This window comes from Oncorhynchus tshawytscha, linkage group LG15 (assembly GCF_018296145.1).
Source record: "Oncorhynchus tshawytscha isolate Ot180627B linkage group LG15, Otsh_v2.0, whole genome shotgun sequence".
In the NCBI taxonomy this organism is placed as follows: Eukaryota; Metazoa; Chordata; class Actinopteri; order Salmoniformes; family Salmonidae; genus Oncorhynchus; species Oncorhynchus tshawytscha.
In genome coordinates this window covers 23,341,503-23,364,389 of record NC_056443.1, presented here as the reverse complement: position 1 = coordinate 23,364,389, position 22,887 = coordinate 23,341,503, and the positions used below count along the sequence as shown (strand labels likewise).

Here is a 22,887-nt window from a genome sequence, read left to right as displayed (position 1 = left end):
GGCAGACTGGAACAAAAGACTGGAACACCCAACGAGGGATTATAAACTGACTGGAACACCAGGCTCTGATTCATAAAGAGACTGGACCACCATACAAGGGCAAATAAATAGACAGTCTGGAACACCAGACTAGAGTTTATGAATAAGACTGGAACACCAGGCTACGACTAATAAACAGACTTAAACACCAGGCTGGGATTAATAAACAGACTGGAACACCAGGCTAGGATGACTAAACAGACTGGAACACCAGGATAGGACTAATAAACAGACTGGAACACCAGGCTAGGATTAATAAACAGACTGGAACACCAGGCCGGGGTTAATAAACAGACGGGAACACCAGGATAGGACTAATAAACAGACTGGAACACCAGGCTAGGATTAATAAACAGACTGGAACACCAGGCCGGGGTTAATAAACAGACTGGAACACCAGACTAGGATTAATAAACAGACTGGAACACCAGGCTAGGACTAATAAACAGACTGGAACACCAGACTAGGATTAATAAACAGACTGGAACACCAGGATAGGACTAATAAACAGACTGGAACACCAGGCTAGGATTAATAAACAGACTGGAACACCAGGCCGGGGTTAATAAACAGACGGGAACACCAGACTAGGATTAATAAACAGACTGGAACACCAGTGTAGGACTAATAAACAGACTGGAACACCAGGCTAGGATTAATATACAGACTGGAACACCAGGCTGTGGTTAATAAACAGACTGGAACACCAGGCTAGGATTCATAAACAGACTGGAACACCAGGCTAGGATTCATAAACAGACTGAAACACCAGACTAGGATTAATAAACAGACCTGAACACCAGGCTAGGACTAATAAACAGACTGGACCACAGGGCTAGGATTAATAAACAAACTGGAACACCAGGCTAGGATTAATAAACAGACTGGAACACCAGGCTAGGACTAATAAACAGACTGGAACACCAGGCTAGGATTCATAAACAGACTGGAACACCAGGCTAGGACTAATAAACAGACTGGAACACCAGGCTAGGATTCATAAACAGACTGGAACACCAGGCTAGGACTAATAAACAGACTGGAACACCAGGCTAGGATTCATAAACAGACTGGAACACCAGGCTAGGACTAATAAACAGACTGGAACACCAGGCTAGGACTAATAAACAGACTGGAACACCAGGCTAGGATTCATAAACAGACTGAAACACCAGGCTAGGACTCATAAACAGACTGACTGGAATATTATCTCTACTAGATCCTGTTTCTCCTCCTCCCCTGTTTCTCCTCCTCCCCCCTGTTTCTCCTCCTCCCCTGTTTCTCTTCCTCCCCTGTTTCTCCTCCTCCCCTGTTTCTCCTCCCCTGTTTCTCCTCCCTGTTCCTCCCTCCCCTGTTTATCCTCCTGCCCTGTTTCTCCTCCTGCCCTGTTTCTCCTCCTCTGCTGTTTCTTCTCCTCCCCTGTACCTCCTCCCCTGTATCTCCCCCCCTGTTTCTCCTCCCCTGTTTCTCCTCCTCCCCCTGTTTCTCCTCCCCCTGTTTCCCCTCCCATGTTTCTCCTCCTCCGCTGTTTCTTCTCCTCCCCTGTTACTCCTCCCCTGTTTCTCCTCTCCCCTCTTTCTCCTCCCCCTGTTTCCCCTCCCATGTTTCTCCTCCTCCGCTGTTTCTTCTCCTCCCCTCTTTCTCCTCCCCTGTTTCTACTCCTCCTCTGTATCTCCTCCCCTGTTTCTCCTCCTCCCCTGTTTCTCCTCCTCACTTGTTGCTCCTCCCCTGTTTCTCCTCCTCCCCTGTTTCTCCTCCTCCCCTGTTTCTCCTCCTCCCCTGTTTCTCCTCCCCCTCCCTGTTTTCTCCTCCTCCCCTGTTTCTCCTCCTCCCCTGTTTCTCCTCCTGCCCTGTTTCTCCTCCTCCCCTGTTTCTCCTCCTCCCCTGTTTTACCTCCTCCCCTGTTTCTCCTCCTGCCCTGTTTCTCCTCCTGCCCTGTTTCTCCTCCTCCCCTGTTTCTCCTCCCTGTTTAACCACTGTTGCCTCAGCCAAGTTTCCCTTTGCTAATACACTTTTAATTAATTAACCACCTGCACACACACACACACACACACACACACACACCATTGCACGTGCACCCAAACACATATTATGTTATTCTATCGTCGTGGGGATCTAAAATATATTTATATCAAATATCCCTAACCCTAACCCTAACCCTAACCCAAACCTAACTCCTAAACCTAATCACTAACCCCTTACCCTAACCCTAATCACTAACCCCTTACCCTAACCACTAACCCCTTACCCTAACCCTAACCCTAACCCAAACCTAACTTCTAACCCTAATCACTAACCCCTTACCCTAACCCTAATCACTAACCCCTTACCCTGACCACTACCCCTTACCCTAACCCTAACCCTAACCCAAACCTAACTCCTAACCCTAAACACTAACCCCTTACCCTAACCACTAACACCTTACCCTAAACCAAACATGACTCCTAACCCTAACCACTAACCCCTTAACCTAAACCAAACCTAAATCTTAACCCTAATCACTAACCCCTTACCCTAACCCTAATCACTAACCCCTTACCATAACCACTAACCCCTTACCCTTACCCTAACCCTACCCCAAACCTAACTCCTAACCCTAATCACTAACCCCTTACCCTAACCCTAATCACTAACCCCTTACCCTAACCACTAACCCCTTACCCTAACCCAAAAACCTAACTCCTAACCCTAATCACTAACCCCTTACCCTAACCCTAATCATTAACCCCTTACCCTAACCACTAACCCCTTACCCTAACCCTAACCCTAACCTAACTCCTAACCCTAATCACTAACCCCTTACCCTAACCTTAATTCTAAACCGTATGCTGAACCTAACTCCTAACCCTAATCACTAACCCCTTACCCTAACCCTAATTCTAAACCTTACGCTGAACCTAACTCCTAACCCTAATCACTAACCCCTTACCCTAACCTTAATTCTAAACCTTACGCTGAACCTAACTCCTAACCCTAATCACTAACCCCTTACCCTAACCACTAACCCCTTACCCTAAACCTAATTCTAAACCTTACGCTGAACCTAACTCCTAACCCTAATCACTAACACCTTAGCCTAAACCTAATTCTAAACCTTACGCTGAACCTAACTCCTAACCCTAATCACTAACCCCTTACCCTTACCCTAATTCTAAACCTTACGCTGAACCTAACTCCTAACCCTAATCACTAACCCCTTACCCTAACCCTAATTCTAAACCTTACGCTGAACCTAACTCCTAACCCTAATCACTAACCTCTGACCCTAACCACTAACCCCTTACCCTAACCCACACCTAACTCCTAACCCTAATCACTAACCCCTTACCCTAACCCTAATCCAAACCTAACTCCTAACTCTAATCACTAACCCCTTACCCTAACCTTAATTCTAAACCTTATGCTGAACCTATCCCCTAAGCTTAAAATAGCCTTTGTCCTCTTGGGGAATTAGGAAATGTCCCCACGAGGGAGAATTTTGCTTGCACAGCCAAGTTAGTCTCAAACAAGACAAATGTTAAGTTTACCATCATTTGTAGAAACACAGGTTACAAGCTTTTTAGTCCAATAGTGCATTTTATTCTTTCTCTGCCAGATGAAAGATTCATTTCTGCAATTTCAAAGCCCCTGAAACTACTGTGGGTGCTTGCGAATTATTTTAGATTAAATTGTGTCTTTGAGAAGAAACCAGTCCTGACAAAAATGATTTTCTGTTTATCGGAAATGTTTGGATTTAATACAGCACAGGGCTGCCTGTCATACCTTGTTATTACCTTCGTCTGCTGACTACTTAGTCTTGTTGTTTAACTAGCCGGTTGTCTAATTAGCCTGTTGCGCTGTCTAATTAGCCTGCTGTCTAATTAGTACGTTGTCTAATTGGTCTGTTGTCTAATTAGTCTGTTTTCTAATTAGTCTGTTGTCTAATTATTCCGCTGTCTAATTAGTCTGCTGTCTAATTAGTCAGCTGTCTAATTAGTCTGCTGTCTAGTCTGTTTTCTAAATAGTCTGTTGTCTAATTAGTCTGCTGTTTAATTAATCTGCTGTCTAGTCTGTTTTCTAATTAGTCTGTTGTCTAATTAATCTGCTGTCTAGTCTGTTTTCTAATTAATCTGCTGTCTAATTAATCTGCTGTCTAGTCTGTTTTCTAATTAGTCTGCTGTCTAATTAATCTGCTTTCTACTCTGTTTTCTAATTAGTCTCCTGTCTAATTAATCTGCTGTCTAATTAATCTGCTGTATAATTAGACTGTTGTCTAATTAATCTGCTGTCTAATTAGTCTGTTGTCTAATTAATCTGCTGTCTAGTCTGTTTTCTAATTAGTCTGCTGTCTAATTAATCTGCTGTCTAGTCTGTTTTCTAATTAGTCTCCTGTCTAATTAATCTGCTGTCTAGTCTGTTTTCTAATTAGTCTCCTGTCTAATTAATCTGCTGTCTAGTCTGTTTTCTAATTAGTCTCCTGTCTAATTAATCTGCTGTCTAGTCTGTTTTCTAATTAGTCTGCTGTCTAATTAGTCTGTTGTCTAATTAATCTGCTGTCTAATTAATCTGCTGTCTAATTAATCTGCTGTCTAGTCTGTTTTCTAATTAATCTGCTGTCTAGTCTGTTTTCTAATTAGTCTCCTGTCTAATTAATCTGCTGTCTAGTCTGTTTTCTAATTAGTCTGCTGTCTAATTAGTCTGTTGTCTAATTAATCTGCTGTCTAATTAGTCTGTTGTCTAATTAATCTGCTGTCTAGTCTCTTGTCTAATTAATCTGCTGTCTAATTAATCTGCTGTCTAGTCTCTTGTCTAATTAATCTGCTGTCTAATTAATCTGCTGTCTAATTAATCTGCTGTCTAATTAATCTGCTGTCTAATTAATCTGCTGTCTAATTAATCTGCTGTCTAGTCTGTTTTCTAATTAATCTGCTGTCTAGTCTGTTTTCTAATTAATCTGCTGTCTAATTAATCTGCTGTCTAATTAATCTGCTGTCTAATTAATCTGCTGTCTAATTAATCTGCTGTCTAGTCTGTTTTCTAATTAATCTGCTGTCTAGTCTGTTTTCTAATTAATCTGCTGTCTAGTCTGTTTTCTAATTAATCTGCTGTCTAGTCTGTTTTCTAATTAATCTGCTGTCTAGTCTCTTGTCTAATTAATCTGCTGTCTAATTAATCTGCTGTCTAATTAATCTGCTGTCTAATTAATCTGCTGTCTAGTCTGTTTTCTAATTAATCTGCTGTCTAGTCTGTTTTCTAATTAGTCTCCTGTCTAATTAATCTGCTGTCTAGTCTGTTTTCTAATTAGTCTAATTAGTCTGTTTTCTAATTAGTCTGCTGTCTAATTAGTCTGTTGTCTAATTAATCTGCTGTCTAATTAGTCTGTTGTCTAATTAATCTGCTGTCTAGTCTGTTTTCTAATTAGTCTGCTGTCTAATTAATCTGCTGTCTAATTAGTCTGTTGTCTAATTAATCTGCTGTCTAATTAGTCTGTTGTCTAATTAATCTGCTGTCTAGTCTCTTGTCTAATTAATCTGCTGTCTAGTCTGTTTTCTAATTAGTCTGCTGTCTAATTACCTGCTGTTTAGTCTGTTTTCTAATTAGTCTGCTGTCTAGTCTGTTTTCTAATTAGTCTTCTGTCTAATTAATCTGCTGTCTAGTCTGTTTTCTAATTAGTCTGCTGTCTAATTAATCTGCTGTCTAGTCTGTTTTCTAATTAGTCTGCTGTCTAATTAATCTGCTGTCTAGTCTGTTTTCTAATTAGTCTGCTGTCTAATTAATCTGCTGTCTAGTCTGTTTTCTAATTAGTCTCCTGTCTTTAATCTGCTGTCTAGTCTAGTCTGCTGTCTAATTAATCTGCTGTCTAGTCTGTTTTCTAATTAGTCTGCTGTCTAATTAATCTGCTGTCTAGTCTGTTTTCTATTTAGTCTGCTGTCTAATTAATCTGCTGTCTAGTCTGTCTAATTAGTCTGCTGTCTAATTAGTCTGTTTTCTAATTAATCTGTGTCTAATTAATCTGCTGTCTAATTAATCTGCTGTCTAGTCTGTTTTCTAATTAGTCTCCTGTCTAATTAATCTGCTGTCTAGTCTGTTTTCTAATTAGTCTGCTGTCTAATTAGTCTGCTGTCTAATTAGTCTGTTGTCTAATTAATCTGCTGTCTAATTAATCTGCTGTCTAATTAATCTGCTGTCTAGTCTGTTTTCTAATTAATCTGCTGTCTAGTCTGTTTTCTAATTAGTCTCCTGTCTAATTAATCTGCTGTCTAGTCTGTTTTCTAATTAGTCTGCTGTCTAATTAGTCAAACTGAATATACTGCAGCTCTGTAATGCTGTTAGTCCAAGCTTGATATGCAAATTGTAGGTGTGATTGTTACATTTTATAAAATCATGAAACTTGGTACACATCATTTCACTTCACTGATGGCATTATAGTGAATCGGAGCAATCTTCAATTTGGATCAGGGTTGGAGTCAATTCCATTTCAATTCCAGTCAGTTCGGAAAGTACACTGACATTCCAATTCCAAATCTCTTCAATGGTTTTTAACATTTTTGGAATTGGAATTTTGGTTATTTTCTGAATTGACTGGAATTGAAATTGAATTTACCCCAACTCTGGTCTGGATTCCAGGCTACATGTTGTCTGTTGCTCCCCAACCCTGGTATGGACTCACTAATGACTAGATGTTCTCTCCCCCTGTCTACTCCCATCCCCCCATCCCCTGTCTACCCCATCCCTCTATCCCTGTGTCTATTCCCCCATCCCCATCTCCATCTCCCTGTCTACCCCATCCCTCTATCCCTGTGTCTATCCCCATCTCCCTGTCTACCCCCATCCCCATCTCCCTGTCTACCCCATCCCTCTATCCCTGTGTCTATCCCCATCCCCATCCCCCTGTCTACCCCCATCCTCGTCTCCCCATCCCTCCACCCCTGTCTTCCATCCCCCATCTCCATCTCCCTGTCTACCCCAATTCCCCCATTCCCCCATCCCTCCACCCCTGTCTCCCTACTCCTTCATTCTCCATGTCCCCCTCGTCTTCCCGTCCCTCCACCCCTCCATCCCTCTAAACCCAGGTGTCCGAGCGAAGAGTGGCCAGTGTTCGGTTCACAGCCTGCTACCGTGGGGCCTGCCATGGACTACTGCTCTGCTCCTCTCCTTTCCTCTGGTGCCTTCAGCTTCCTGGTGAGGCCTACAAAGAGAGACCTCCTCCCTCGCTCCTCCATCCCGCCATCCTCCTATACATGGAGGGACCTCTTTCATCCCTCCCTTCCTCAGACGGTCTGTTTTCTCTGACCTTATCCATAAGCCAACCAGGCCTGGGGCCTGCCGAGGACATCCATTTTTGACACCAACAAACCAATGGATGGTCAAAAAATAACATTAATTTATTTTATTTAAGTATACATTTTTCAGGAGCTGAACTAAACATTATTTGTGAGAACATGTTTTTTTTGCACTTTTTTCCCAACATCACTTGTGTTGTACTGTAACTGTACATTGTTGTGGAAATGCTTTTTGTTTAATAATTTATGTGCGCCCCACAGGGCACCCTATTCCCTGTATAGTGCCCTATGGGCCTGGTCAAAAGTAGTGCACTATGTAGGGAATAGGGTGCCATTTGGGAAGCATATTACTTTAACTTTATGGGCCGTTGTTTTCTTACCTGTCGACTGGCCTCTAACTGCTTCCAGGCGGTCAAAGCCATGAGGCTCTATAGAGTGTGAACAATTCCCTGAAAGCTGCTGCTGAGGCAGTTTGGCTGTCTGGCTGTCTCTGTCCGACTGTCTGGCTGTCTGTAAGGCTGTAATACTGGGATCAGCCTGATTCAGCCTCTCTTCTCATTAGTTATCTGTATCCATGTAGTCCTTGGATGCCTTACAAGCAGCAGCTCAGTAGAGATCAGTGTTTCCTTATTCATACAGAGTGAAGTGAAAGAATAAACATGTTTTATAGTACCCAAGAAATGTTACTACTTCCAGACTAGCTTTTTGTACATTGTGTTACCTTTAGAAACAAAACAAAAAAGTGAGTGGTGTGTGTTTCAGCTAGGTCACGGTTTCTGTTTTTCTGATAGCAAAGAGCAATGCTTTTCAACACATGTGTTGGACTGATGGATGTATCAGAGGTAAGGTGAGGCAGGTATACCTGTCCTCACCTGTAGTGCAGGTATACCTGTCCTCACCTGTAGTGCCCAAACACACCTTTAGACAAAGACTTGATAAGTCTGTGGAGACTCATTGGTGTCAGTACAAATAAATGTGATGTATATTTTTTAAATGGTTGTCTGTCTATTTTTTTATTACCTTTATTTAATTAGGTAAGTCAGTTAAAGAACACATTTTTATTTTCAATGACAGCCTAGTGGGTTAACTGCCTGTTCTGGGGAAGGACGACAGATTTGTACCTTGTCAGCTCAGGGGTTTGAACTTGCAACCTTCCGGTTACTGGGTCCAATGCTTTAACCACTAGGCTACCCTGCGCTATCTGTCTTCACTATATATGTTTTTAACTGGTTGCCTGTCTTAGGGCGGTATACCAAATATTTTGCTATACCAGTATTGATGCACGGACAGGTTTGGGTTTTTACTTCACCTTCTATAATGGTATTTGAATGTTTGGTTTGTTAAACGCTGTGTGTAACATCCATTTTTATAGTTTACATGCTACTTGAGTCATCCCTCTCCGCTCTCTCTCCATGCCGCTTTCCAAACACAGCTAGCCACGCCCCTTGTCACTCTAGGAGCACAATTGTTGTTGTTTGACCAAGAGACACATGCGTTCAGTCTGCATGGTCAATGCAGCACATGCAACAATGTTGATGACAACGGTGTGGCCACTTTCCAAGTGTTCTATAACCACACTATTCGTTTTCTTACATCTGCAAACAGCTGGTTTCTTAGCAATTTTAGCTAAATTGTGTTTGCTGCTAATGCTAATCGCTAGTTAGCTTACTTGCTTATAAATGTACTGAGTCAGAGCAGACGTAGCTAGCTAATACAGCCTGATACCAGTGCTGGTCTAGGCCTATATCAGCATGTTGTTTGTACAACAGTATCTTCTAAATCAAAGAGAAATAGAATAAGCGTGAATATGTTGATTATAGGGTTTCCTAGGAAACACTGACCATCTCTTTTTTCCTAACATGTCACAATAACTCCTCCCTGGAATTTTCATTCATTGTCATGTCAAACACTGTATTCAAAGTGCCCACTATTATATATATTCTAACTATAGAATTAGAATAATCATTCTATTTCCATGATTCCAACAGTTCACCCAGGTGTTTTGTTCTAAATCGCAAGTCAAATCGCAATTGCAACATTTGGTTAAAAATAAGGCCTAATTTCCTTGCCCATATCATGTAGTTATAACTGGCAATGTGTAAATGATCTCAAATGAGTACAGGAAATGCAGAAATAGTTGGAAATGCAGGAAATTATTTTAGGTTGAAGTTGAATTGAACAGTATAAACCAATCAGAATGGAGAAAGACCCATTGAAATCACTTACAATGTATGTGTTGCCACCGTATGGTCATGCACTACTCATAAAGCACATTTAAGTTGTATTATTCAAAAACATCAAATACCATCAAATTCCATTATATTTCCCAGCCCTAGTCTGTCTGTCTTTACTATAATCTGGAAGAAGTTGAGACCGAGGAGCATTGTCCCTTTCCGACTCTACTAAAATGTAGGAGTGTGCTGAGTAACTCGGACAAAACGAGAATTTTACAAACACGATTTTGACACAAGTATATTTTGTAATTATCCATGATCGGCATAACATGTTTTTTGTTGCCAGCACGCATCTCTCTTTCACTCAAACAGTGTGAAATGTTCTGTGCTCAAAACAACTATTTGCTAGTTCTTCTGTCTGTAAGGAAACAGGCAGGGTATCTTTTGAGCCTGCTTCAACCATTGGATTAGATCAAGCTGCTCTCCATCTGCTATCATTTCCCCAGACAGACAGACGTGAGGCGCTGTTTCACTCGTCTCAGGGCAGGTCTTTCCTTGTCCAAAAATGTTGCGTAGGAATCATTAACCATAGCTGCTCATTGTTGTTCTTTCAAGTTATTTCCTGTCTACTATTTTATGCCGTCTACTTTGTTGGTAGTTTTATTCTGTGTAATTTGCTGGTTGTTTTAGTCTGTCTACTTTGCTTGTACTTTTAGTCTGTCTACTTTGCTGGTTGTTTTGGACTGTCTACTTTGCTGGTTGTTTTAGTCTGCCTACTTTTCGTCTGTAGACTTGGCTAAGAAAATATCATTGTTTTAGTCTGTCTACTTTGCTGGTTGTTTTAGTCTGCCTACTTTTTGTCTGTAGACTTGGCTAAGAAAATATGGTTGTTTTAGTCTGTCTACTTTGCTGGTTGTTTTAGTCTGCCTACTTTTCGTCTGTAGACTTGGCTAAGAAAATATCATTGTTTTAGTCTGTCTACTTTGCTGGTTGTTTTAGTCTGCCTACTTTTTGTCTGTAGACTTGGCTAAGAAAATATGGTTGTTTTAGTCTGTCTACTTCACTGAGGCAATATAGTTGTTTAGTCTTTCTGCTTGGCTGAGGCCATATCATTGTTTTAGTCTGTCTACTGGGATGAGGCCATATCATTGTTTTAGTCTGTCTACTTGGCTGAGGCCATATCATTGTTTTAGTCTGTCTACTTGGCTGAGGCCATATCGTTGTTTTAGTTTGTCCACATGGCTGAGGCCATATGGTTGATTTAGTTTGTCTACATGGCTGAGGCCATATGGTTGTTTTAGTCTGCCTACTTTTCGTCTGTAGACTTGGCTAAGAAAATATGGTTGTTTTAGTCTGTCTACTTGGCTGAGGCCATATCATTGTTTTAGTCTGTCTACTGGGCTGGGGCCATATCATTGTTTTAGTCTGTCTACATGACTGAGGCCATATGGTTGATTTAGTTTGTCTACATGGCTGAGGCCATATGGTTGATTTAGTTTGTCTACATGGCTGAGGCCATATGGTTGATTTAGTTTGTCTACATGGCTGAGGCCATATGGTTGATTTAGTCTGCCTACTTTTCTGTCTGTTTTAGACTTGGCTAAGAAAATATGGTTGTTTTAGTCTGTCTACTTGGCTGAGGCCATATCATTGTTTTAGTCTGTCTACTGGGCTGGGGCCATATCATTGTTTTAGTCTGTCTACATGACTGAGGCCATATGGTTGATTTAGTTTGTCTACATGGCTGAGGCCATATGGTTGATTTAGTTTGTCTACATGGCTGAGGCCATATGGTTGATTTAGTTTGTCTACATGGCTGAGGCCATATGGTTGATTTAGTTTGTCTGCATGGCTGAGTTCATCTGGTTGTTTTAGTTTGTCTACATGGCTGAGTTCATCTGGTTGTTTTAGTTTGTCTACATGGCTGAGGCCATCTAGTTGTTTTAGTCTGACTACTTTGCTGGTTGTTTAAGTCTGACTACTTTGCTGTTGTTTTAGTTTGTCTACATGGCTGAGGCCATCTAGTTGTTTTAGTCTGACTACTTTGCTGAGTTCATCTGGTTGTTTTAGTTTGTCTACTGGCTGAGGCCATCTAGTTGTTTTAGTCTGTCTACTGGCTGATGCCATCTGGTTGTTTTAGTCTGACTACTTTGCTGGTTGTTTTAGTCTGTTACTTTGCTGGTTGTTTTAGTCTGATTACTTTGCTGGTGTTTTTAGTCTGACTACTTTGCTGGTTGTTTTAGTCTGACTACTTTGCTGGTTGTTTTAGTCTGACTACTTTGCTGGTTGTTTTAGTCTGACTACTTTGCTGGTTGTTTTAGTCTGACTACTTTGCTGGTTGTTTTATTCTGACTACTTTGCTGGTTGTTTTAGTCTGACTACTTTGCTAAGGCCATCTGGTTGTTTTAGTCTGTCTACTTTGCTGAGGCAATGTTTTTAGTCTTTCTGACTAGGCTATTTGTTTTAGTCTGTCTGGGCTGAGGCCATTCATTGTTTTAGTTTGTCTACATGGCTGAGGCCATATGGTTGTTTTAGTCTGACTACTGGGCTGAGGCCATATCATTGTTTTAGTCTGACTTCTGGGCTGAGGCCATATCATTGTTTTAGTCTGACTACTTTGCTGGTTGTTTTAGTTTGTCTACATGGCTGAGGCCATCTAGTTGTTTTAGTCTGACTACTTTGCTGAGGCCATGTGGTTGTTTTAGTCTGACTACTTTGCTGGTCTTTTTAGTCTGACTACTTTGCTGGTTGTTTTAGTCTGACTACTTTGCTGGTTGTTTTAGTCTGTCTACTTTGCTGGTTGTTTTCGTCTGATTACTTTGCTGGTTGTTTTAGTCTGACTACTTTGCTGGTTGTTTTAGTCTGACTTCTTTGCTGGTTGTTTTAGTCTGACTACTTTGCTGGTTGTTTTAGTCTGACTACTTTGCTGGTTGTTTTAGTCTGACTACTTTGCTGGTTGTTTTAGTCTGACTACTTTGCTGGTTGTTTTAGTCTGACTACTTTGCTAAGGCCATCTGGTAGTTTTAGTCAGACTACTTTGCTGGATGTTTTAGTCTGACTACTTTGCTGGTTGTTTTAGTGTGACTACTTTGCTAAGGCCATCTGGTTGTTTTAGTCTGTATACTTCGCTGAGGCAATATAGTTGTTTAGTCTTTCTGCTTGGCTGAGGCCACATCATTGTTTTAGTCTGTCTACTGGGCTGAGGCCATATCATTGTTTTAGTCTGTCTACTGGGCTGAGGCCATATCATTGTTTTAGTCTGTCTACTGGGCTGAGGCCATATCATTGTTTTAGTCTGACTAGGCTTTGTTTTAGTCTGGTGAGGCCATATGGTTTTTAGTTTGTCTACATGGCTGAGGCCATCTAGGGCTGAGGCCATGTTTTAGTCTGACTACTGGGCTGAGGCCATGTGGTTGTTTTAGTCTGACTACTTTGCTGGTCTTTTTTAGTCTGACTGGGCTGAGGCCACTTTGCTGGTTGTTTTACTTTGCTGGTTGTTTTTTAGTCTGACTACTTTGCTGGTTGTTTTAGTCTGACTACTTTGCTGGTTGTTTTTAGTCTGATTACTTTGCTGGTTGTTTTAGTCTGACTACTTTGCTGGTTGTTTTAGTCTGACTTCTTTGCTGGTTGTTTTAGTGTGACTACTTTGCTGAGGCCATCTGGTTGTTTTAGTCTGACTACTTTGCTGGTTGTTTTAGTCTGACTACTTTGCTGGTTGTTTTAGTCTGACTACTTTGCTGGTTGTTTTAGTCTGACTACTTTGCTAAGGCCATCTGGTTGTTTTAGTCTGTCTACTTTGCTGGTTGTTTTAGTCTGACTACTTTGCTGAGACCATATGGTTGTTTTAGTCTGTCAAATAGACTAGTCAGGATCAAAGTAAAGATGAATCAAGCAAATTAGAGAAAGATCCTTGATGAAAACCTGCACAGAGCGCTCATGATTTCAGACTGGGATGAAGGTTCACCTTCCAACAGGACAACGACCCTAAGCACACAGCCAAGACAACTTCGGGACAATTCGGGACAAGTCTCTGAATGTTCTTTAGTTGCCTAGCCAAAGCCCGGACTTGAACCCGATCCAACAGCTCTGGAGAGACCTGAAAATAGCTGTGCATCGACGCTCCCCTTCCAACCTAACAGAGCTTGAGAGAATCTGCAGAGAACAATGGGAGAAACTCCCCAAATACAGGTGTGGAAAGCTTGTAGCGTCATCCCCAAGAAGACGTGAGGCTGTAATTGCTGCCAAAGGTGCTTCAACAAAGTACTGAGTAAAGAGTCTGAATTCTTATGTAAATGTGATATTTCAGTTTTGTATTTTTAATAAATTTGTTAACATTTTAAAAATATCTGTTTTTGCTTTGTCATTATGGTTTAGACCTGAACATTGAGGGAAAAAAACGATTTAATACATTTTAGAATAAGGCTGTAACATAACAGAATGTGAAAAATGTCAAGGGGGCTGAATACTTTCCAAACACACTTTCTCACATTGTATTCCCATTTGAACTTTGATATGCTTTTAGATGGTTGAAAGCACAGTGATAAACATTTGGTGACAACTTAACCAAAAATAAGACATGGTTTTTCTATTGGAGTTGTTCGTGCTTTTAGATGGGTGAAAGCATAGTGATAGCACTGGAAGTTCAGCTAACTTTTGGCTGTCTTTTTGAGTGGGTAAATATACACTAAGTATCCCAAACATTAGGAACATCTTCCTAATATTGAATTGCATACCCACCTTCTGCCCTCAGCACTGCAATTCATCTGGGCATGGACTCTACAAGGTTCGATAGGGATGCTGGCACATGTGGACTCCAATGCTTCCCACAGTTGTGTCAAGTTGGCTGAATGACCTTTGGGTGATGGACTATTCTTGATTCACACGGGAAACTGTTGACCGTGAATAACCCGGCAGCATTGCAGTTAATGACACAAACCAGTGGATTCAACTGGTCAGTCTATCATGGAAATAACAGGTGTTCTTAATGTTTTCTATACTCAGTGTAGGTTGTAATCTCATTGATCCCCATCTCAACCAAAAATGTGCCAATGACGTATTTCTATGTTATTTAAAGATGGTTAGTCCCAGTCAGGTCTTGTTTTTCCACATTTAGACAGGTCTTTTTCCCAACACATGGGGGCTGGGGCTGAATCCTGAGGTACGCAAAAGGCAAAACAGCGCCACTGGCAGACCCAGGAGCATTTGTTGTTTTCTTTTTTTGAGTAAAGGAGCCAATATCCTGTCAACATTCAGAAGTCTAACGGTCAATATCCTGCAGTCGAACTGTGAACATCCAGCAGTCTGCCAATATCCAGCAGTCAAACTGCCAATATCCAGAAGTCAAACTGCCAATATCCAGCAGTCTAACTGCCAATATCCAGCAGTCAAACTGCCAATATCCAGCAGTCTAACTGCCAATATCCAGCAGTCAAACTGCCAATATCCAGCAGTCAAACTGCCAATATCCAGAAGTCTAACTGCCAATATCCAGCAGTCAAACTGCCAATATCCAGAAGTCAAACTGCCAATATCCAGCAGTCAAACTGCCAATATCCAGCAGTCAAACTGCCAATATCCAGCAGTCAAACTGCCAATATCCAGCAGTCAAACTGCCAATATCCAGCAGTCAAACTGCCAATATCCAGCAGTCAAACTGCCAATATCCAGCAGTCAAACTGCCAATATCCAGCAGTCAAACTGCCAATATCCAGCAGTCTAACTGCCAATATCCAGCAGTCTAACTGCCAATATCCAGCAGTCTAACTGCCAATATCCAGCAGTTTAACTGCCAATATCCAGCAGTCTAACTGCCAATATCCAGCAGTCTAACTGCCAATATCCAGCAGTCTAACTGCCAATATCCAGCAGTCTAACTGCCAATATCCAGCAGTCTAACTGCCAATATCCAGCAGTTTAACTGCATGACACTAACATTTTTAAAGGCCTGTTAAAGCTATTACACTGCTTCCCCATCACCACAGGCTTGTGTACATTGAAATTGTGTCTTTTAGGTAGTCTGACAAACAATGAGACAGGTGAACAAATGACAAAGGGCCTTCAGGAGTCCACCATGTGGAACCTCCTGATACAGAGACCAGACATTGTTCTGTTGGTTTTTCAGGGAGTGGCAGCTGCTGTCTTAAGCCCAGAAGTACCCTTCATAATATTTAAGTAAATCTATTCCCTTCACCTGTCCCTGGCCAGAGGCATATTAGGCTATCTAGGGCAGATCTTTGATGTCGCTGGCACAATGAGGCAATAATAGGGTGGATGTGCTTTTACACTGGTTGCATCCCTCTGTCACTCAAACACTCACACACACACACACACACACAGTCCATCAGCGGTGCCTCCTTGCTTTAAAACAGTTTGTTTTCAAATCCAAACAGCAGGTGTCAACCTCCACGGTGGGATCAAAAATGTGTGATATCCAATCAGGATAATTACAGAAATCTGAGTCCATGTTTTCACCTAACATGTTCCAATGAGACCAAAAGGAGCATTGCCAAACATTAGGTATGTAAGTTTATGTTATACCATGGGGCTAGATGGTATGTAAGGTTATGTTATACCATGGGGCTAGATGGTATGTAAGGTTATGTTATACCATGGGGCTAGATGGTATGTAAGGTTATGTTATACCATGGGGCTAGATGGTATGTAAGGTTATGTTATACCATGGGGCTAGATGGTATGTAAGGTTATGTTATACCATGGGGCTAGATGGTATGTAAGGTTATGTTATACCATGGGGCTAGATGGTATGTAAGGTTATGCTATACCATGGGGCTAGATGGTATGTAAGGTTATGCTATACCATGGGCTAGATGGTATGTAAGGTTATGCTATACCATGGGCTAGATGGTATGTTATACCACAGGGGCTGGATATCAGCCTAGAGAACAGCTTGTACTTTGTTTTGGTTCAAGTGCAGGTGCTTGAATTATTTCCCTTTTTTTCTATTAGATTGAATTTACACAAATAGTCTGGCCCCAGGACGATGACAGTGATGACAATGCTGACGAATGCTCAACATACCCCTGGCAGTTTGTTGAAAACAGTATTCAAATGTAATAGATATGTAGTTATTCGTTCTTCCTGTAACCATTACATTTTGTAAGAAAAGGACACATTAGTAAAGTAGTGGAAATATTTTGTTTTGTTCATTATTAGCCTCCAGCAACATGCTGACGTTGGGTGGGAGATACTCAATCAATGAAGTTGACCATATAAACAATATATAAACCACATATAAACTAGATTTAAACCATATATAAACAAAACAAAATGTAAACTGCATATAAACAAAACAAAATGTAAACTGCATATAAACCAAACAAAATGTAAACTGCATATAAACAAGATTTTTTATATATATTAATTTATTTCACCTTTATTTAACCAGGTAGGCCAGATCACCTTTTTTTAACCAGGTAGGCCAGATCACCTTTATTTAACCAGGTAGGCAATTTGAGAACAAGATCTCATTTACAATTGTGACCTGGCCAAGATAAAGCAAAGCAGTTTGACACATACAACAACATAGAGTTTCACATGGAGTAAAACTAACATACACTCGATAATACTGTAGAAAAATATGTCTATATACAATGTGAGCAAATGAGGTGAGAAAAGGGAGGTAAAAGGCAAGGCCTTGGTTGCGAAGTAAATACAATACAGCAAGTAAAACACTGGAATGGTAGATTTGCAAGGTAGAGATAGAAATAATGGTGTGCAAAGGAGCAAAATAAATAAATAAATACAGTAGGGAAAGAGGTAGTTGTTTGGGGTAAATTATAGGTGGGCTATGTACAGGTGCAGTAATCTGTGAGCTGCTCTGACAGCTGGTGCTTAAATCTAGTGAGGAAGATAAGTGTTTCCAGTTTCAGAGATTTTTGTAGTTCGTTCCAGTCATTGGCAGCAGAGAACTGGAAGGAGAGGCCAAAGGAAGAATTGGTTTTGGGGGTGACCAGAGAGATATACCTGCTGGAGCGCGTGCTACAGGTGGGTGCTGCTATGGTGACCAGCGAGCTGAGATAAGGGGGCCTTTACCTAGCAAGGTCTTGTAGATGACCTGGAGCCAGTGGGTTTGGCGACGAGTATGAAGCGAGGGCCAGGCAACGAGAGTGTGCAGGTCGCTCTGGTGTGTAGTATATGGGGCTTTGGTGACAAAACGGATGGCACTGTGATAGACTGCATCCAATTTGTTGAGTAGGGTATTGGAGGCTATTTTGTAAATGACATCGCCGAAGTCGAGGATCGATAGGATTGTCAGTTTTACAAGGGTGTGTTTGGCAGCATGAGTGAAGGATGCTTTGTTGCGAAATAGGAAGGCAATTCTAGATTTAAGTTTGGATTGGAGATGCTTAATGTGAGTCTGGAAGGAGAATTTACGGTCTAGCCAGACACCTAGGTATTTGTAGTTGTCCACGTATTCTACGTCAGAACCGTCCAGAGTAGTGATGTTGGATGGGCGGGCAGGTGCAGGTAGCGATCGGTTGAAGAGCATGCATTTAGTTTTACTTGTATTTAAGAGCAATTGGAGGCCATGGAAGAAGAGTTGTATGGCATTGAAGCTCGTCTGTAGGTTAGTTATCACAGTGTCTAAAGAGCCAGTAGTACACAGAATGGTGTCGTCTGCGTAGAGGTGGATCAGAGACTCACCAGCAGCAAGAGCAACATCATTGATGTATACAGAGAAGAGAGTCGGTCCAAGAATTTAACCTAGTGGCACCCCCATAGAGACCGCCAGGGGCCCGGACAACAGGCCCTCTGATTTTACACACTGAACTCTATCAGAGAAGTAGTTGGTGAACCAGGCAAGGCAATCTTTTGAGAAACCAAGGCTGTCGAGTCTGCTGATGAGGATGTGGTGATTGACAGAGTTGAAAGCCTTGGCCAGGTCAACGAATACGGCTGCACAGTATTGTTTCTTATCGATGGTGGTTAAGATCTTGTTTAGGACCTTGATGGTGGCTGAGGTGCACCCATGACCAGCTTTGAAACAAGATTGCATAGCGGAGAAGGTATGGTGGGATTCAAAATGGTCAGTAATCTGTTTGTTATCTTGGCTTTCGAATACCTTACAAAGGCAGGGTAGGATAGATCTGTAGCAGTTTGGGTCTAGAGTGTCTCCCCCCCTTTGAAGAGGGGGATGACCGCAGCTGCTTTGCAATCTTTGGGAATCTGAGACGACACGAAAGAATGGTTGAACAGGCTAGTAATACGGGTTGCAACAATGTGTCCAGATTGTCTAGTGTCTAGGATTGTCGTGTGTCCAGATTGTCTAGCCCGGCTGATTTGTAAGAGTCCAGATTTTGCAGCTCTTTCAGAACATCAGCTGACTGGATTTGATATAAACAACAAATACACCAAACAACATATAAACCACATATTAACCAAACAAGACTTAACCACATATTAACCAAACAAGATTTAACCACATATATAACACATAACATATAAACCACATAAACCATACAAACCAAACAACATAAACAACATATAAACCACATGTAAACCACATATGGTTTATATGTTGTTTGGTTTGTATGGTTTATGTGGTTTATATGTGGTTTATATGTTATGTGTTATATATGTGGTTAATATGTGGTTTATATGTTATGTGTTATATATGTGGTTTATATGTGGTTTATTTGTTATATGTTATATATGTGGTTAATATGTGGTTTATATGTTATGTGTTATATATGTGGTTTATATGTGGTTTATGTTGTTTGGTTTGTATGGTTTATGTGGTTTATATGTGGTTTATTTGTTATATGTTATATATGTTGTGTTATATATGTGGTTTATATGTGGTTTATGTTGTTTGGTTTGTATGGTTTATGTGGTTTATATGTGGTTTATGTTGTTTGGTTTGTATGGTTTATGTGGTTTATATGTGGTTTATTTGTTATATGTTATATATGTTGTGTTATATATGTGGTTTATATGTTATGTGGTTTATATGTGGTTTATATGTTATGTGGTTTATATGTGGTTTATTTGTTATATGTTATATATGTTGTGTTATATATGTGGTTTATATGTTATGTAGTTTATATGTGGTTTATTTGTTATATGTTATATATGTTGTGTTATATATGTGGTTTATATGTTATGGTTTATGTTGTTTGGTTTGTATGGTTTATGTTTTATATGTGTTTATGTTTTTGGTTTAAATGGTTTTGTTTTATATGTGGTTTATTTGTTATATGTTATATATGTTTTTATATATGTGGTTTATATGTTATGTGGTTTATATTGTTTGTTTATATGTGGTTTATATGTGGTTTATTTGTTATATGTTATATATGTTGTGTTATATATGTGGTTTATATGTTATGTGGTTTATATGTGGTTTATATGTTATGTGGTTTATATGTGGTTTATATGTTATGTGTTATATATGTGGTTTATATGTGGTTTATGTTGTTTGGTGTATGTTGTTTATGTGTTGTTTGGTTTAAATGTTGTTTTGTTTTTATGTGGTTTAAATGTTGTTTTGTTTTTATGTGGTTTACATGTTGTTTATATGTGGTTTGCATGTTGTTTAAATGTTGTTTGGTTTATATGTTGTTTTGTTTGCATGTTGTTTATATGTTGTTTAAATGTTGTTTGGTTTAAATGTTGTTTTGTTTATATGTGGTTAAATGTTGTTTGGTTTACATGTTGTTTATATGTTGTTTGGTTTACATGTTGTTTATTTGTATTTTCTATTTTTATTTCACCTTTATTTAACCAGGAAGGCCAGTTGAGAATAAGTTCTCATTTACAACTGTGACCTGGCTAAGATAAAGCAAAGCTTTATCTCCCTCACTTCATGTTGTTTATGTTTGGTTTCAATGTTTGTTTGTTGTTTTGTTTATATGTTGTTTATTTGTTGATTGGTTTATTTGATATTTATGTTTGGTTTACTTGTTGTTTATATGTTTAAGTTTGTTGTTTGGTTTATATGTTGTATATATGTGGTTTATACAGTATGTGGTTTATATGTGGTTTATATGTGGTTTATGTGAAGTTTCCATGTATTTAAGGATCATGGAGGTATTAGACTTTTGCTGAACGTGCATATGGATCATGGTTTCATTTGTGAATTTAAAAAAAAATTACATTTACGGATTCTGGTTATGTTTGTGAAATATTTTTACATATTCAAGGATTATGGTTTTATTTCGAAACGTTTAAAATATTCACAGATCAAAGTTTTCTTTGTAAGTTATGTTGAATATACGCATGAATTACAGTTGACATATTTACATAATAAAGAAACAATTGTTGCTCCATTAAAATATTTCTACAGGAAGTGTGTGAGTGCATGTGTGGTGTGTGCCTGCGTGTGTTGGTGTGTGTGTTCTCATACTCAGTAAATCCTGATGTACTGAACCCTTCAGCCGGCTGACATATTTGATGACTGGAAGGCTTCCCTTGGTGGCTGTGAGGCAGGCTACAGTAACATCCAGATCAGCCAATTTGACTGGCCCTGCACTGTGAAATCAAAGTAATAAAGCAAAAAAGAAATGACCAGACTTTCCTTCTCCTGTATCTTGGCTGGTCTAGCCTCTCGAGTGTCATGCGGATGTATTTGTCACATTGTCGATTTCCTACTCTGCTCTGGTATGGGAGAGGCTTAGAGGAGTTTTTGCTAATGAGGAAGGAAAGTTTAAATGCTTTAAAAGTTTGTCAAATTAATCTGTGTCAGTATTACTGGGATAGGTCAGTTGGATTAAAGAGGAGCTGGAGAGGTGTGCCATATGCAGAGAAAAGATACAAAAAAACCTGTGGGTGGTCACTACAGTACCAATCCAATCATTCACCTCTACCGAGTAAGAGAACCTGTGGGTGGTCACTACAGTACCAATCCAATCATTCACCTCTACAGAGTAAGAGAACCTGTGGGTCATCACTACAGTACCAATCCAATCATTCACCTCTACCGAGTAAGAGAACCTGTGGGTGGTCACTATACAGTACCAATCCAATCATTCACCTCTACCGAGTAAGAGAACCTGTGGGTGGTCACTACAGTACCAATCCAATCATTCACCTCTACCGAGTAAGAGAACCTGTGGGTGGTCACTACAGTACCAATCCAATCATTCACCTCTACCGAGTAAGAGAACCTGTGGGTCATCACTACAGTACCAATCCAATCATTCACCTCTACCGAGTAAGAGAACCTGTGGGTGGTCACTATACAGTACCAATCCAATCATTCACCTCTACCGAGTAAGAGAACCTGTGGGTGGTCACTACAGTACCAATCCAATCATTCACCTCTACCGAGTAAGAGAACCTGTGGGTGGTCACTATACAGTACCAATCCAATCATTCACCTCTACCGAGTAAGATAACCTGTGGGTGGTCACTATACAGTACCAATCCAATCATTCACCTCTACCGAGTAAGAGAACCTGTGGGTGGTCACTACAGTACCAATCCAATCATTCACCTCTACCGAGTAAGAGAACCTGTGGGTGGTCACTATACAGTACCAATCCAATCATTCACCTCTACCGAGTAAGAGAACCTGTGGGTGGTCACTACAGTACCAATCCAATCATTCACCTCTACCGAGTAAGAGAACCTGTGGGTGGTCACTATACAGTACCAATCCAATCATTCACCTCTACCGAGTAAGAGAACCTGTGGGTGGTCACTATACAGTACCAATCCAATCATTCACCTCTACCGAGTAAGATAACCTGTGGGTGGTCACTACAGTACCAATCCAATCATTCAACTCTACCGAGTAAGAGAACCTGTGGGTCGTCACTACAGTACCAATCCAATCATTCACCTCTACTGGGTGGTCACTACAGTACCAATCCAATCATTCACCTCTACCGAGTAAGAGAACCTGTGGGTGGTCACTACAGTACCAATCCAATCATTCACCTCTACCGAGTAAGAGAACCTGTGGGTCGTCACTACAGTACCAATCCAATCATTCACCTCTACTGGGTGGTCACTACAGTACCAATCCAATCATTCACCTCTACAGAGTAAGAGAACCTGTGGGTGGTCACTACAGTACCAATCCAAATCATTCACCTCTACCGAGTAAGAGAACCTGTGGATGGTCACTACAGTACCAATCCAATCATTCATCTCTACCCAGTAAGAGAACCTGTGGGTCGTCACTACAGTACCAATCCAATCATTCACCTCTACCGAGTAAGAGAACCTGTGGGTCGTCACTACAGTACCAATCCAATCATTCACCTCTACAGAGTAAGAGAACCTGTGGGTGGTCACTACAGTACCAATCCAATCATTCACCTCTACTGAGTAAGAGAACCTGTGGGTCGTCACTACAGTACCAATCCAATCATTCACCTCTACTGAGTAAGAGAACCTGTGGGTCGTCACTACAGTACCAATCCAATCATTCACCTCTACTGAGTAAG

At 40.5% G+C, this 22,887-nt stretch overlaps 2 protein-coding genes across 40 annotated transcripts in view; one reads left to right on the top strand and one right to left on the bottom strand.

Moving 5' to 3' along the window:
• Nucleotides 1-8,295, top strand: part of LOC112267515 (contactin-5-like) — a 210,093-nt gene extending 201,798 nt beyond the window's left edge. The window contains exon 17 of the mRNA XM_042298356.1: nucleotides 7,092-8,295. The gene's annotated coding sequence lies outside the window, so the exon portion shown is untranslated. The remainder of the gene's footprint in view (nucleotides 1-7,091) is intronic.
• Nucleotides 1-22,887, bottom strand: part of LOC112214694 (receptor-type tyrosine-protein phosphatase delta) — a 905,847-nt gene that overhangs the window by 599,339 nt on the left and 283,621 nt on the right. The window lies entirely within an intron of this gene.